Source organism: Cygnus olor, chromosome 17 (genome assembly GCF_009769625.2).
Source record: "Cygnus olor isolate bCygOlo1 chromosome 17, bCygOlo1.pri.v2, whole genome shotgun sequence".
Classification (NCBI taxonomy): domain Eukaryota; kingdom Metazoa; phylum Chordata; class Aves; order Anseriformes; family Anatidae; genus Cygnus; species Cygnus olor.
The window spans coordinates 8358225-8374307 of record NC_049185.1 but is presented as its reverse complement, the minus strand read 5'-3'; the positions used below and the strand labels follow the sequence as shown (position 1 = coordinate 8374307).

The following is a 16083-nucleotide window of genomic DNA, read 5'->3' as shown; positions in this document are numbered from 1 at the left end:
TAAAAAGCTCCAGACATCCTGAAGTGCTCAGACGGCGTAAAGGCAGGCTGCCGGCCACCCTGAGAAAACACAGATAAGCCAGAAAGCCACATCGCTCGCTTGCCAGAGCTCCGCGAGCTGGAGGAGAGCTCAGGCAGTGCAGCCGGAGCCGCCTGGCTGCCAGACACCTCCACCCCGCAGCCGGGGAGCAGCAGGTGGAGGGGCGCTGCTCCTCCTGGGCACCACCGAGGTTGTTGCAACACGCTCCTACCACGCAGGCATCGACCGCTTCTCAGGACGTGCATTTCATCCCCCCTGCAGCACAGCTTCTCCTGCAGTTCAGGTGGTGCATCCTTCTACCTCATGTATTTTAAATGAGGTCTACGCTGGCACTATGGAAACAAACCCCCCTCCCCTTCTCTTCCATAATGTGGAAGGACCAAAACCAACCCCATCCCGAGCAACCCCAAAGGAAACCGAGCTGTCACGCTAGCTCAAAGGCAATGCTGCTCCATCCATGAATGTGGTGCCTTTGGTAGCTTGTCAGCTTTTATCTGCCCTACTCAGCCCAGTGCTCCCTGCTCCCCGTCCCCAGACGGCATCACCGCCTCTAAGGACACGTCGGGGCTGTGAATTACCCCGCTCAGCTCACGCAGCCCGGGGAGCTGACCAGCAGCCAGCCACCATCACATCACCACCTTTGGCAGCATGCAGAGCAGGCCAGCCAGGAGCCTGGTGTAAACCTGCATCAAACCCAAAGTCCACACACCTCCAGGCCCAAACAGCCTCTATAACACGTGTATCCACAGACATGCTTCAGGCAGCCCTCTAAAAATCCATCTTAGAAATGTGCTCTGCTCTGCCAGGGGAGACCCTGCGATCCCGAGCTCGCTGGCGCCGAGCGGGTGGGATGCGCGGCTGCGCGTGCCTGGATGAGGCTCTGCGTTTACAGCAGTGGCATTTAATGTTTTCTTGCATACTGTTCTGCTGATTGATGGCTTACCACGGAGCTGTTAACGCAGCAATATCCCAGCCCTATTTACAGACATCTCTGAACATTTACTTTGTCACAAGTAAACTCTGCACACAGCAATAAAGCTTAAGGTAATGACTTCTTCAGCACAAAGCCAGCAATTTCCTGTCAGCTTGGCTTACAAATGGCTACCTCTTGGGTTAATTTTCAACTGTGGCTCCAAAGGCACCTATGCAAAGTGGGGGTCAAAGGGGGGAGAAATGCCAGGCTGTGCCAGCCTGAGCTGTGACATCCCTGCTCTGAAGGGTGAACACGATGGGGCAAATCCACCCTGTGCTCCTTGCTTCAACACCCTTCTCCAGAGCTTGCAGAAACAGTGCAGTGAAGATACAACCCAACGAGCTGGCTTGCAGAAAACCTGCAGGCACCCCAGGCATCTCACTCACTGTGTCGAGGAAAACAAAGAGTATTAATGGTCCTTCCTGCATGCACCAGCCTCCACACGTTGGAATGAGGATCTTAATTTCTCCAGCCTCCTGCTATAATTAGTGCAGAGAGAGGATGTCTGAGAGCAGGCGTCTATTTTAGGTGCTGTGAGTCACCTTCCAGAGATGTGCATCTTTTTTTTGCACTGACCATACAGAAGGATCTGAAAGTAGATACCTAAAATAGATGGCATAAATATGCATTGAAATCTTGGAGTGTGCTGCCCTTTAACTGGGTTGTGATGTTCTTACTTAACAAGGGTGCAAAAACACTGTCACACTGACATCCACACTGCAGCTCCTGGGAAGGCCGTCAGCAGCCAACGCAGGCATGGAGGAGACAGGATGGTGGTGGTGGGATTGTTGTAAGCCACCTTGCTCCAGCATCCTAACACCACTGGAAAACAACCAACCACCCTACCCTTGCCTTGATGTGGGCCTGTGCTGACATAAAACCGGTCGAAAGCTGCTTTGGTATAGCTGAAAAGGAGGGACAAGTGAGTGTAATTCCATCTGTGAAAGAAAGGGCCAAAGGATCAAGAATTCATCTTGGCTTAGGCTCCAAAAGGTACGTCTGCACATAACATTTTCGGGTTTGGCTGTGGCTAAAAGGAGAAGAAACTAAAGATGGAAAAAGACATGCTCGTGATGTAGTCCTGCATATTTGTGGAGGACACACCATCAGGAAAGAAGGAAGGGATGCATTGAAGCATCAGCGTTTTTCCATGCTAGAGTCCAAATTTTGAAGATTTTTTCTTTTTTGCTACTAATTTTCCCAGTTTTTCTGATTTTCTTCCACTGGATTTTCCTCCACCCTCTCACAAGGATTTCACAACCAAAATTCACATCATTTAGAGGAATCCCTTCTGTTCACAAAAGCCCAGTCCTTAACCTTTTGGTTATTCTTGAGATCTTGCTTCCTATTGCTTCTGTTCTGTCTAGAAAACACTGTCTCCTGTTTCCATTATGAGCTGTTGGATTTGTTCCCTTTTTCTCCCCTTCTCCATTTACCTATCACCCATTCCCCAGCTTCAATGAAGGTTTCCTCAGTTCCTTCTGCAAAGACTTCAAAGCTTTTGAGAATGAACTATGCTTCGGCTCTGTGTCCTCTTAAACAGCTTGCTGAATATGCTTCTTGTTATTTTTAAGAATCTGTTAGAATTAAATCCCAGTAAGAAATCTGCCACCATTGTGTGGGATAGCACATTAATCAAAGACACAGGCCTCTCCCCAGCTGCCTAGGCAGGGCCTAGCCTGGAATTGATAAATTGCACCTGGAGGTAACTAATAAATCTGAGAAGTCATTTGCTTTTTATGAACAGGAGCAGTGGGGGATCCAGCTGCTGGAGGAATTTGGTTTGAAGGAGAGCAGCGCCTGGAGCTCTGGACACATTTCCCTTCCTATTCCCTTACTCCCCTGTGCACCTGATGTTCGCTCGCAGACCCGCCGCCTCGCAGAGCTTTCCTAAGATATTGGGCCAGGAAATTCTTATAAATTGGTCTTCGGGGCTTTCTCCAAGGCGCACGGCAGGAGCGCTGCCAGCGCATCCCCCGGGCACACAGGGCTGCATGCAGCACGGAGGGGCAGCTCCGCGTGGGCTGCAGTCAGACACAGGGTGCTGGGGACTCCCCACCCATCACCCAGCCTCTGGTGCCTTCCCCACCCCAGGCCCTGAGCTGCTGTCCCAGAGCACAAGCTCTGGAAGATGGGGGCATCCTTCACGCCGCAGCTTCAGCACCCGGCACCGGGAACTCTGGTTTCCATCACCGTTACCACGACGCACGTGGCCAATAACCATCCCAGGGGAAACTTTCTGTAACTGTTATCAAAATCAGCGCTTGAGTGTTACCTCAGAAGTTTGGGAAATATATTCCTCACCCTCCTTGGTTGGAAACATTTTTACTGTGTCCACGTCATAAAAATTCACAAAAAAATAGGATAAATCGTTATACATCTGGTCCTAAAAAACTGATTCTGTTCAAAAGCACGGAGTCAAGAAAAAAAATATATATATCTATATATATCTGCTGTAGTACTGCCCAAAATATCATTTCCTGTTTTCTCCAGATCACAAGCTCCCCAAGGTAAATGGTCTTTCATGCCTATACACTTCACCAAGCTGAACACAGTCGCTAGCAAAAAAGCCTCAACAACCTAAATTTCAGATATTCAGAAGGGTAGAAGAGACAGGACATGATCGCAGTAGAAATCAGGGTTTAAAGTATTTCCTCCCTCCCGCTCCTTTCCTCTTTGGAGGCACGTGGGCATGGTTAGGACAGTCTGGAATAGCTCCCCTGACACGTGCAGCAGCTTCTGCAGAGCCAGGAGCCTGCACGGGCAGCACCTCTCAGCTCCCAGACGCAGAAGCTGTCTGCTGGCACCCACCCCATCCGTCATGGGAAGTGAACGCTTCCCCGATACGGGGTGTATGTACCCTGTAGGCATTAGAGCACAGCTTCGGTGTCAAATCTGAGATCACAGAGCTGTGTTACAGCCTGCATTTCCCTCCAACCTCCCTGCAACAGGACTGGAAACTCATGTGTAAACTCAGAAGTGTTTGGGGTTAAGCGCTTCACACTGCAAAAGAGGCAAGCCTTATTCTGCTCTTGGCTCCAAGCCTTATTCTGTTCTCAGCTCTGCTGGCCCCCCCAAGGCTCTTATTCGCTGGCTACCAAAGAGGATTGCTGCTACCTACAGGTCCCTTTTCCAACACCAATCTCTTGCTAAGCAAGGAGGATGAATCTCTTCTGAGATTGTCAGTACCACGCTGGGGGATAAACGTGTCCCCTCCCCTGGGAGGCAGAGCTGTTTTAGATGGTGTGACCATGCAGTGCCTGCCATGAGGTGCACAGCACCCGGGCTAAAACACCCACAGGGGACAAACAATTACTACAGTGGTTATGTTAACAGGCACGAGGAGATGGCATTTTGATTCCACCCGGATGCAGCTCAGGGTGGCAGGAAGGGTCCCAGGAGAGCTGCTGAGGATACCCCTGCTCTGACCGATGCAGGCACATGCCCTGCAGGAAGCACCACAAGACCAGAACGTCCCATCACAAGACCTCCCCCCTGCACAAGAAAGCTGAAGCAGCCCCCCAGCTCCGAGGACGCCCACACCAGCACCCCACTCATCTTAGGTCACATATACATGGTGGATCTTGATGCCACATCTAGCGAGAGGTCTCCCAGCACTTACAGAGCAGCTCTGGTGCCCACAGCACGTCAGGCATCACGCAGCATCAATGCCAAATCCACCCCTTTTGCCACGATCAGCAGCTGTGACTTTTTTTTTTCCCCCCTTTTGACAAGTAGGGCTGCTCTGATATTTGTTCACAACATGGGCTGTGTACAGCAGCAGAGCGGGATTACTTACTGCCAATTACTACGCTAAAGTTCAAGTGGAACGACGTACTAATTGCCTTGTTATAGCTATTAAAGCTGTGTTATGCAAGCAAGGCACTCTTAAGAGTATCTGTAAGCTGCATGGGGATACGTGAGGTATAAAGGTGATCTGCTAAGAACTGACTGCTGATACAGTCATCGCCTCTTTAACAACATAAAATACATATGGAGTGAGAAAGAATGAAACACCTCCTGCTCAAGCTTTGCTGGGGGCTCTGCAAACTACTGAAAGCAAATGGTCACCAACTGCCTATCCACCAAAATAAAAGCTCCTACACCACATGGAGTAAACCTGAACTTTTAGAAAGCACCATAAAAACAGCAAGTACCACTCCTACAAAGGAGGGGAGAGGAGACACGTCATCTCTTCCCAACCAGATTACAACCGAGGGCCTTCTTGCTGGCTGGCAGCAGGCATTTCAATCTTTTGTGCTTTCCCAGGGTCTGATCCTGGTGTCAGCCAAGGGAAGCCCATGGAGAGCTCCTGGGAGATTTCATGCAACACTAAGCTCTCTTGCATCTTTGCCGGGAGCTAATTCACTGCTGCTTAGCAGGCTTGCAGTCAGACAAATGTGTGAGCTGCTGCTGGAATCTGCAGCTGGGAGGTGATGTCAGTGGCACCGCAGCTTCCTGCAGCTGGGCAAAGAAAACAGCCTGCTGTTCCCCACTTCCCACCATCATGACCAAGACCACCTCCTGGATCATGGTCAGACGCTTAGCTGGACTCATCTCCTGCAGGGTACAGACCTGCTAAATTCACCCCAGCCCCAGATGCTGGTGCACCTGGAGAGCTGCTGTCTCCAGCAGATGCACCCCCCACCACGGCACCAGCAGGCATCTCAGTCGCTGCTGTAGGACCAGAGCAAGGACAAAGATCTCCAGCTGTTTCTTGAAAGGCTCCTTTGCTGGTTCAGGCTGAGGACACAGGCAGAGCAAGTGCTGTGGCCAGCATTCTTCATTGTGGTTGGCTGAAAGGTTTCACAGATTAAGGGATACATCCTAGGGAAAGAATCCCCCTTCTGTGCCAGGAAAGCACACAGTCTAAAGCCTTTCACTGTGCGGGAGAGGATGAGGATTTGGGGGGCCTATTCTAACACCCAGTAAAGTCAGTTGAAATATTTCTGTTTTTTTCCAGTGGGCCCAACTGAGGAAAGGCTCATGCCTAAGAGCTCGTTTAGCTGTAAACTCAACTCTCCAAAAACCAATCCGCTCAGATTCCTACTTCTGTTTTACTGAGGGATTGCTTGGGAAAAGGAGGCAGATAAGACCTGAGTTTCAGAAAATATCATTGTTTTCTTTCCAACTACTTGAAACCGTAACTTAACTTTATCAGTAACTCAGCCTGGTACAGCAGTGGTACCAGCCAGTACAAAACAGGCTGGGTGGTCTCACCACGGACTGGGGGAATTAATGCTTTCAGTTTTAATAACATCACATCAAAGTGAGGGCAGAGCAATGAACTTACTTCAGCGTAATTTTTCATAGGACATCTGGAAAAGAATGAGAATAACGTAGCATTTTACAGAGACAGCAATGAGAAATTCAATAGTATTCAGGCCTAGAACTCCTCTAAACTATTCAAGTTAAGCTGCAGCTTGGATATGTCTCACAGAGACTTGTCATCATGCTAGAAGTAAGTCACAACCATAAATGGGAAGCTTTTAACAAGGAAATAGTGCAAGCTAACCAAGCGAATGCCTTCCACACAACTTCAGCTCCAGCTTTGTCTTGTTAACCAGGGCCCAGGCTTGGCCTGGGTCTCCCTGCAGCCAGTAGGGACCTCTAATGGCAGCACGACTTAGTGCACAGAAGCCCATGCCTGCGTGGCTGCTTGTAGGGCTGAAGCTGACTCCTACAGCCTCGATAAACCAGAGGTGATCCGGAGCAGGTGTTCCCGTGCACTCCCAGAAAGCAAAGAAATATGCCCAGAGCCAACAGGACTCACGCTGGTACCTCTGCGGTCCGAGCGATACAAGCAGTCTGCCAGCAAGCCTCTTTTAACGCATCAGCGTGTGTTTTAGAGCCCCGCGGGGGCACACTGACTCAATTACCAGATGATGCGGACTCCTCACCAACCCATCCCCTAATAATGAACAGACCTGCAGGTTCCAAATCTTTAAGAGGAAGGAAAGCACCACCAAATAGATTAGCTCCACAGTTGCGCTGTTAATTATGGGTCATTTAGTTCAGTTAATCAATAGGCAGACTTCTTTAACCGGCTAATTACGCCAAACTGCTTCCACAATGAGCAGGTTTGCTGCTAGTTGTTAACCATGAAGGGATAATATTTCACTGTAAAGATAAGGACAGTCCCAGTGCTCAGACAAATGCTTTGCAGCCCCGGAGTTTGCACTGTCACTGGCTGCAATTTAACCCGTTCCACACCAAGCAGAGGCATACTGCCAGGCAAAGAGGTTATCAGCATCATTGGCTTCTTGGTGCTAAACTATCAAGGTAATATCAGGCCATCTCCCCAGGTGAATCACGCAGATCATTTACTCGCCTCACCCAGGCTAAACAGGAGCTAAAAGTTATCTGTGCAAACCAACCAGCTGAACTTCTTTGTGGTATCCTAAATAAAACTAACCAGCCCGTATTACCTTTCAGGCCATGGATATAGTTTCCTCCTTTGCTTTGCCAGACAGTTACGTGAGACATCTCCCAGCCAAGGCAGGAGTCTGGAGATGCAAACTACATCCTCCAACTGGACCCTCAAAGAGCACATCAGCATGCAGAGGAGGAGGGCAAGGCCCTCTGCTTGTCAAAACAGACAAAAGGTCAAGACAACCTCTTTTTACTTGCAGTTGTTTAGAAGAAGAAAAAAAAAAAAAAGGGATTTTGTTGCACACTTGAAGAACTGATTACTAGATTCAAGGCCCCTACTGAGGTCATCAAGTAGTTATTGCAATAGAGCAAGATAAGAGCTGAGCGATAGGAAAAGTTTGTAGCTGAATTTCCTGGAGATTTGTTTTAACAGAACAAAATAATTGGTGCCTGGGATTTGCTAGCAAATTGCTTTAGCCAAAGAACAGCTTGCTGGGTGAGGATTCTCAACAGAGCACCCTTAGAGATGCTTCCTCTGACAAGTCAGGCTCTCCACTCCCAGTCATGGGGCTTCAGGTGTCCCACCCCCAGCCCCACAGGATGACAACAGCAATGGCACACCAGCTCAGGGTGCCACCAGCAGTGCATGACAGTCATCCAGAAGTCAGCAGAAGCAAGTCACAGTTCCTGTCCTACTTGTATCCCTTATTTTTATTTCCCCATTGTATTTCCCCTTTTTAACCCCCATCTACTGGCAAACCAGACCTTGGCTTTTTTACTGCTTGAGAAAGTCTATTAATGAAACATCATTGTAATAAAGAAATGCAAATGCAAGCTTGGTGGTAAGCATTTGCTAAAAATTTATCTCCCCAGAAAAGTCATACTGTTGTAACTACACCAGGATGACTAATGTAGTTTGATGTTGTTGTAAAAACACAACTAAAGACATCAAATAAGCTATACCAGTTAAGACATCTTTAACTAGAAGAGAGCTCAACGTGACCATTCAGAACAACTTCAAATTAAATCTCTGCATGTCTAATTCAGCCCATTACACCAGTACAAAACCTGCTTGTTCCCCAACTCCGCATAGCAGAGGACGCTTGTAGTACACTGGTAGTGCAACAGTGGATGGCCCACGAACTGTCTGTGACACCTCTGTTCCCATCTCTGATGACCTTTTTGTGACCACTTCACTGCACTCTTAGCCACAATGGATCTTAATAGCTACAAGTAAGCAAGAAGTTTGTTGCAGATAGAAGTTCTGTCTGTGTTCTGTCACCTTTTTGGCACACGGGAGCTGTATTGTTTTAAAAAGAAACCAAGCTTAAATTCAACAACACTTGCCTGCAATTAGCTCTTTCTAAAATACATCGTTGGAGCGAAAGCTTTGTGTAAGCTTTTCAGTTTTAGACAATTTCTAACCTCCTCACGTGTTTACTAATACATTAAAAAGATTGCAACATTGATTGGGAAAAATGGAAAACAAGCTTACAGAAAAGAGGGGGCTTTGCTGAATCACGAAATCTGAAAGCAGTGATAAGGTTTGTATCCTGAGGTGACATGTTAACCAGCAACAGCAATTTCTAGTTGGAACGGCTGCAGTCAGATTTCAGAGGAGCTTGGGCAGAGCTGCAGGATCCAATTCCAGGCTAACACCAGGTTTCCTCTGGAAATAGAGCTATTGAGATCCGAAACCACTCCTTGATAGTACTATAAAATATTGTACACTCCCACATGCAACCCATTTACTAAACTTCAATGGATTGGTCAGGAGCTGGAATTTCAGTCTAGAAATTCGGAAACAGAAGCTTAATAGTTTGTGTTGGAGAAGACTCTTTTTAGCCATATCACTAGAAAAGAATGGGACAAAGAGCATTCCTTTGGGACAAGTGGTGCTAGATTGCAAATGTGATTCATGGAGACATTTGATCTGATGGCACATCAAAAAGCAATGGTAAATTACACATCTTCAATAAAAAAACCATTAAGTCATAGATGCTTGGCCATGTAGTAAGGCAATTAGACTTCAGCATTATTTGTTAAACAGGCATAAGATGATACAGAGTGAATTTTTTGCAATAATAGCCGTTCCTGGTTATTCATTCTGAAGAGAATAAATCTGTCACTTGAGTGAAAACAATTGACAGCACCATTTATTACCTTGCACACTGCAGAATAACAGCACAATTTACATGTTGCCCTTTGGCACCGGGACTCTCAGCTTGCTTAGAAACAAAGCAAAAATATCTACAGACCTGGTAGTAAGGATTTAAGCAGCAGCTGACCTTATGTGGGTTATTTAAACCTCTATAACGACGCGCTCTTGTTCAGCCTCTAGTTATCAGGGAAATAGGTTCTTCTGGGGAATCCACAGCCTCTAGATGCTGAAACACAAAGGGTCATGCAGAGGTCTCAGCATCTGATAGTTCAGAGAGTAACAGTTTAGCTCTGATCCTCTGAGATGTCTCCTGGGAATTAAAGATATTTGGTTTCCTTTCAGAGGCTTTAAAGGGCTGGACCCATCATAAAGAAGGGAATTTTTCCCTAGCTCATGAAGATAAATCTTTGCGCTAAATCTTAGCTTTCTTCTTCATACAAAGGCCAGACTCCTGGTACCTCTAGGCCATTTAGCCCACTGAAAAACAAGCCAAAAATAATACGGGAAACACTGTGTTGCTATAATAGAAAATAGCCGAAAAGGAGTCCAAATGCCTTAAAATGCTGCCCTTTATAGTAACATCTTTGCAGTCCTTGCTGTTGCCTGGTATGTGTTTTTATGAAGGTATAAAGGTTTCCTATGGCACCTGTTATCCATGCATGAGACTCTCTATTTGGGATCAATTATAATGGAGAAGAAGTCTGCAGACAATTTTGGAAGGACGTTTTAAACAGGTATTTGATTCTTGAATCCAACAGAAATATTTAGGCAAAGAGCTATTATAAGCTTCTATCAGGCACCTCTGTATAATTCACAGGCAAAAAGCTGTCCAGAATGGATCAACTGGAAAATGTCCTACCTTCTCCCTTATGGGGTTACACTGGGATTTCAGGATTAGAAATGGATGCGGGGTATGGTGCCCATGGCAGCTAGGCACTGGAGAAGCTTTCTGCCTGTTCTGGGAGGTCTCCATAACTCCAGCATGCTGATGCAAGGGCCAAAATACATTGCTTTTCCCCATCACAAAACCACTATTTAGCAGTGTCCATACCAGTTCCTAAATGTTCACATCACTCTTCCCTTTGGCAACAACTCTCCAAGTTTGCAGAAAGGGCTGGCCAATACCTTGTAATTCTCTCTTTCATTATGTTTAAAATTTAGAATGGGTAATGTTTATTTTAATTTTCCCAACTGTTTGACAGCACAAAGCAAGGTCAAGAGACTGGCTGTTTATTAAGAAACTCCATTATTCCTGAGAGCTAATCTACACATTGTAAAATCCTAGAGAGATTAACACAGCTCTTCTTGAGCACCAACCTTATGCCTTTGTGCTTCCTCCCACGGCATCCAATTCTTTGCAGAACTCTGAAGAAACTGTCACTCTGAACTGTCCTGTTCTCAGCACCTGTACCAAGTTAGAAGACAGCGAGACCTCAGTTTTCAGCTATATTAAGGGAAGATTTTAGTCCTTTACTGTTACAGAACATTTGCAAAGATTGAAGCCATATCTCATTTCTTAGCTTTTTTTCCTCTCTCTAATTCTTGAGGATGCTAACATATAATCAAAATGTCTTCTTTTCCTTTTTTCTTTCCCTTTTTTATATATATATATAGTTGTCATCAATCTGTAGTTATGTTGTCAAATAAACTGCTGATACAGGTATATCATTTGCAGTAATTTCTAGCAATGCTGAGAATGGAATTTCATTTTTTTCTTTAAACACTGCAGCACAAAATTCCACCTGATTCATGTGTCACTTCAGTGTGCCAAAAATACCCTAATCTAAAACCTCCATTCAAATGAGCCAAACGACAAAAAAACGTTCAAAGATCCTGGACAGCCCAGAACCACAAATACCATGTCCATAGGACCAGACCAGAAATCACCAATGAACCTCAACCCCCTACTACAAACAGCAAGCATCGGGAGGTTGAAACTTCTCTCTCTCTCCATTAAAGTCCAGAAAAGAAGAATCTAGGCAGGAGTTATTTAACCATTTGTTCATTCAGTGGAAACAGCTTCTCTTGAAAGGAGCCATGGCAAGGCACTGCAGATGCTTCACATTTTTCACACTGTTCTTTGCAGTCAAACGTGCAAATGTTTGGAAACCCCATGCAAAAGGATTTGGGTTTTTCTTTGCCTCTCCAGAAACATTTGTTATCTTCCTCAGGTCTGACACAGCAGTCCTAAAGAGGAATTACACTAGTTTGGGTACAGCTTTAGAAGATGGAGGGACTAGATCTCCTCACCTTTGGAGTTCTCTTAATCAAGCCTAAAACTCTTTATCCTGCTCTCCTCCTTTTATCTCTTGCTCTCCATATCTACCGCCTTCTTTAAACAAACAAAATTTGGCAACTGATGAAGCAGCACAGTGCCAGGCTTGTGGGGCAAGCAGAGGTCACCTATCCTATCTCTGACTATGGAGTCTGAAAGCAGAGTACTTAGCATTATTAGCTTTTCTGCATGAGTGATCAATCCCAAATTGGACATACGGTACCATGGACACACTGATAAAAGTTGCATTTATTTTTTTCTGAATGGGCTATTTACTACTTACTTGTGACTGCAGTAGCAGTCTGCAAGCTATACTTCAGTGATATGCTGCTATCATACTTTGCGATAAGGCTGAAACCATTAGGCAGGCAATAAATAAATAAAAAAGAGGAAAAGTCCTCCTGTAAATGCTAGGGGAATACTTTACGGCAGTCTGGACACATGCTTTGAGAAATAGTACCCCTCAATTCTGTCTCTGTTCCCAGGCCTACTCCTGCTGCATCTGTGCAGGGATATATGAAGACATAAAACAGGCTCCTACCTATTTTAGGCAGGTATTGTGGGATCCAGCTCCACCCACACAGGCTTCATCTGAGAGGTTTTACAGCAGGGGGGACCAAATGCTGCTTCCCTTTCTCCAAACACTTGGGAATATCAAAATTCCCAGCTCTCCTGTAGCTTTCCTTCACAGACCCGCCCCCCCCCCCCCCCCCCCCAGTGAAGGCCAGTAGCCTTCAGCTTGCTTCACAGACGGGAAGCCCAAGTCACAGTCATGCTCTGCCCAGCACCACGGTCTGAGTTTCCCTGAAATATCGCTGTGGGGCTTTGCTCACTAGCAGAGTTTAAAAAAAAACAAACACCAGATGAATCATATTAAAGTTCAGATGACCTTCACTGCAGTCTAAGAGACTAACTGACACTAACACCCACACAGCCTGCAAGGTGATGGGAAATGATAGCCTGGCTTTGACACACAGTCCTCTCAGTGCCTTTTGCTGTACAGATGACCTTCCTTTGCTTTTTTTCTGCTTCCTGCTGAGCAGGGAACGTACAGACAACGGGACAACTCCTTACCAATTCAGGGCCAAGCCGCTGTTCCTGAAGGTGACCATGAGGCCTGGAGCAGGCCAAGCTGGGCCTTCCTGCTTTGCAAGTATCTAGAAGGAACTGAAAGAAGTCGTGTACTGGGAGCAGGGGACTCAGAGAAGGCCACTGGCTCAACTCTGGTCGTAGCCTCTTACAGAATGAGAGGAACACCCATTTCTTTAAAATACTCCCTCAGCTTCTTTTTTCTCGTTTCACTTCCCTTCTCTGTACTACCCTTCACCACTGCAGGCCTCATGGCAGGCCTCAAGTGCTGAGGAGCCAGCGGCCAGACAAGCTCGGGTCACTTCCCCCACGTCCAGCCAGCACACGGGGGCAGCTGCCCAGCCCCAAGCACTTCTGCCACAGCATCTGCTACCCCACACCTGGAGAAGCTGGGGGTGTCCTCAGTGGTCTGAAATCCACTGCTTTGCTGGTTCTCAGAAAGCTCCCTTTATATACGCAACATCTTCACGTGAGAAACACACCAACATACACTAACACATCAAGGTTACTTTGCTGCAGAAGGGTTTACTCCACACACACACACATGAAAACCTTCACACAGATGCTGAGGGTCAGTGTCCCATCTAAGAACTGTGAACGCAAAAGAAGCACCACAAGAGCCAGACCCCGTACAAAACAAGACACAGATTTTCCCTTCACCGGAAGCCTTCACTTAGATAGTCTTAAACCCACCATAAAATCTCAGCCCAAGCCAAGTATACCCTCTTTGAACATCAAAAGATTATTTTCATTTACAGATTAACTTAAAAAAAAAAAACTATTCAAAATGAGAAAAATATTTCCATTTCAGATGGTTTTACAAGTTGCTCCAAGTAGTTTGCAGCCCAGCAATTTGAAATGTCTGCTCTTGCAAAGCTGTCTACATTTTTTGGCACAGATTAGTTTTCCGCTGCAAATCCCATGTGATCAATCTGTTCTTCAGGCAGTGAAAGGCAAACTAGGAAGCCCAGTTGCAACAGAAAACGATGGGAATCTTTTCACAAGTTTTAATAGGAGCTGAACTAAGCCCAGGGTTAACTCGAGACGCTGGAACAATCCACAGCTTAAGACAGACGCATAAATGCTTGGGATGCCAGACGTCAGGAAGGGAATGTAATGACCAACCTCTCCTACCCCAGCCACCGATGCTCCCGGCGCTGCCTGACCAGCACGATCGCTCATAGCCCACCCTGGCTGAGGGCTCCTATAAATGAGAGCTGCATCCGACAGACCTGGGTCTTGTGGGTTCGGTACGGCTAATTATTGCAGCCGCCTACAGGCCGATCAATAAATGAATACAAACAGGGCATACACACTCCAACCATATGTGCAATGCATCTTTTATGGGAGCCACAACTAGCGGCGTGCCGGTGTCTGTCAGTTTGCTTAACGCGCCCCACGTGCAGACCACCCACGCTCTGCAGCCCATGAAACACACGCATGCCAATGAGGATCGGCTCTGCACCAGAAGGGATTAGGAAATCTCATAACTACATGTTCCTCACTGCTTCACCCTGACTGCAGAGATGGCATAAACTATAGGAGACAATGTCAAGGGAGAAAGTGTACCTGGGTCTCGGATAAATCACAGGAATGAGACAGTGCGTGGGTCACCTTGCTCAGCTCCCTCGAGAGCTGCTGCCTGCGCCAGCACAAGGCTGCTGCCTCACCAGTGCAAGTGCTTCCAGCAGGCATCCTCTGTGAGCTTGTTAGCAAACCAAGCCCATCAGCACTGCCATTTTCCAAGCCAGACATTTGAATCATGAAATCATAAATAAGGCTGATCAAACCATAACTAACACATGTGACAGCTTTCACTGCTCACTCTCCTTTGTCTCACACAACAGGAAGGAAAGCGGACACAGAGCTGAAACATGAAGCCCACGACATGTTGTCACAGCTTCAGAGGCGTTATTGGGATTTGCTGGGCAGTGAACACACTTCTTGTAGTGCAATGTAAAACAAGCTGAAAAGGTTCTCAGACCAGTGGTAGGCAGCTACAACACATCCTATCTGCCTGAGCACAGCAGTAAGGGACATGGTGCAGATAATCCCAACGCACAGCAGGCAGGAGCTGTGCAAGGGAGAACTGCAACAGGGGAGAAGGGAGCAGCATGGTGCTGTTCAACAAGGTGTAAATGAGAATCACGGGGAAAACATACTTCTGGGCTATAACCAGGAAAAAAAAAAAATCATAAAAATGACAGCAACTGCTAAAATCAGCTAGAGCCAGGGAAACATACTTCCTCTCTTCATCTGCAAGACAAGGATTAACAGTATTTCCTTACCTGACAGGAAAAGCCCAAGGCACTTCTGTGGGCCTTCAGTTATCAGTTCAAGAACATCTTCTGGGACTCCAAGTCAATACTCAGGGAAACAAAGGCTGTTTCCCCAAAGTGGGAGCACTTGGTATGGGACTCTGCTGCTCCACGGTGCAGCCCCATAGACGAGAGGAGCCTCACAGCCATGCTTTCTCAAGCATCATTGAAGCCACATGGCCAGGCCCAGCCCCTAGGCCCATTCAGAGTTACTCTTAAGGGACTCATATGCTGCAGGTGAAGGCCTTTCCTCAGGCCTTTCCTCTCTGGTATGACTGTGCTCCTGTATACTTCACCTTCCTCATTGTCCCCCATCCCTGTACCCCGAAATACCCCACTACAGCTTTCCTTGTCCCATGGGTTCAACTACTCTTTGTGGTGAAGCTAGAGACACCCTACAGCACCAACAAGAAGGAAAGAGAGGTCTAGGCTGAGCTAAAATGGACTCCTGGAGGCCCAGGTGGGGCCAGTGAGGGCCAACAAGGCCTATTAGTGCCCATTAGTAAGGTGCAGGCTAAGCTCATCCACAGTTACCTGAAAGCAATTACAGGTAAACCAATGCAGCTATGCAAGATCCACCGGAGCCGTTACCCCCCACAAAACCTGAGCCAACATGCCATGGGACCACCTCTCCCCTTTAGCACGTCCCTCCCACACCCAGCCTTCAGTGCAAGGTGCAATCCTGAAGTGTGGCTGGGCTTAAAATCACATGAGCAGCCCACCCAAAAGAGCAGATGAGATAAACAGCCCTTCTGCATCAGGTTGGGTTGTAAAAATCAGGTCCAAAAACACTGATGGGGTTATTTGTATGAATAGCGAACTAATGATAGGTTTTTTCGAAGGGAAATTGGTATGG

At 46.9% G+C, this 16083-nt stretch overlaps 1 long non-coding RNA gene across 1 annotated transcript in view; it reads right to left on the bottom strand.

Annotated features, from left to right (window-relative positions):
- LOC121079559 overlaps positions 1-16083 on the bottom strand; it is a 206735-nt gene that overhangs the window by 167071 nt on the left and 23581 nt on the right. The window contains exons 4-5 of the long non-coding RNA XR_005825087.1: positions 10863-10950; positions 9673-9771 (exon numbers count right to left, since the gene is read on the bottom strand). This is a non-coding gene — a long non-coding RNA (uncharacterized LOC121079559). The remainder of the gene's footprint in view (positions 1-9672; positions 9772-10862; positions 10951-16083) is intronic.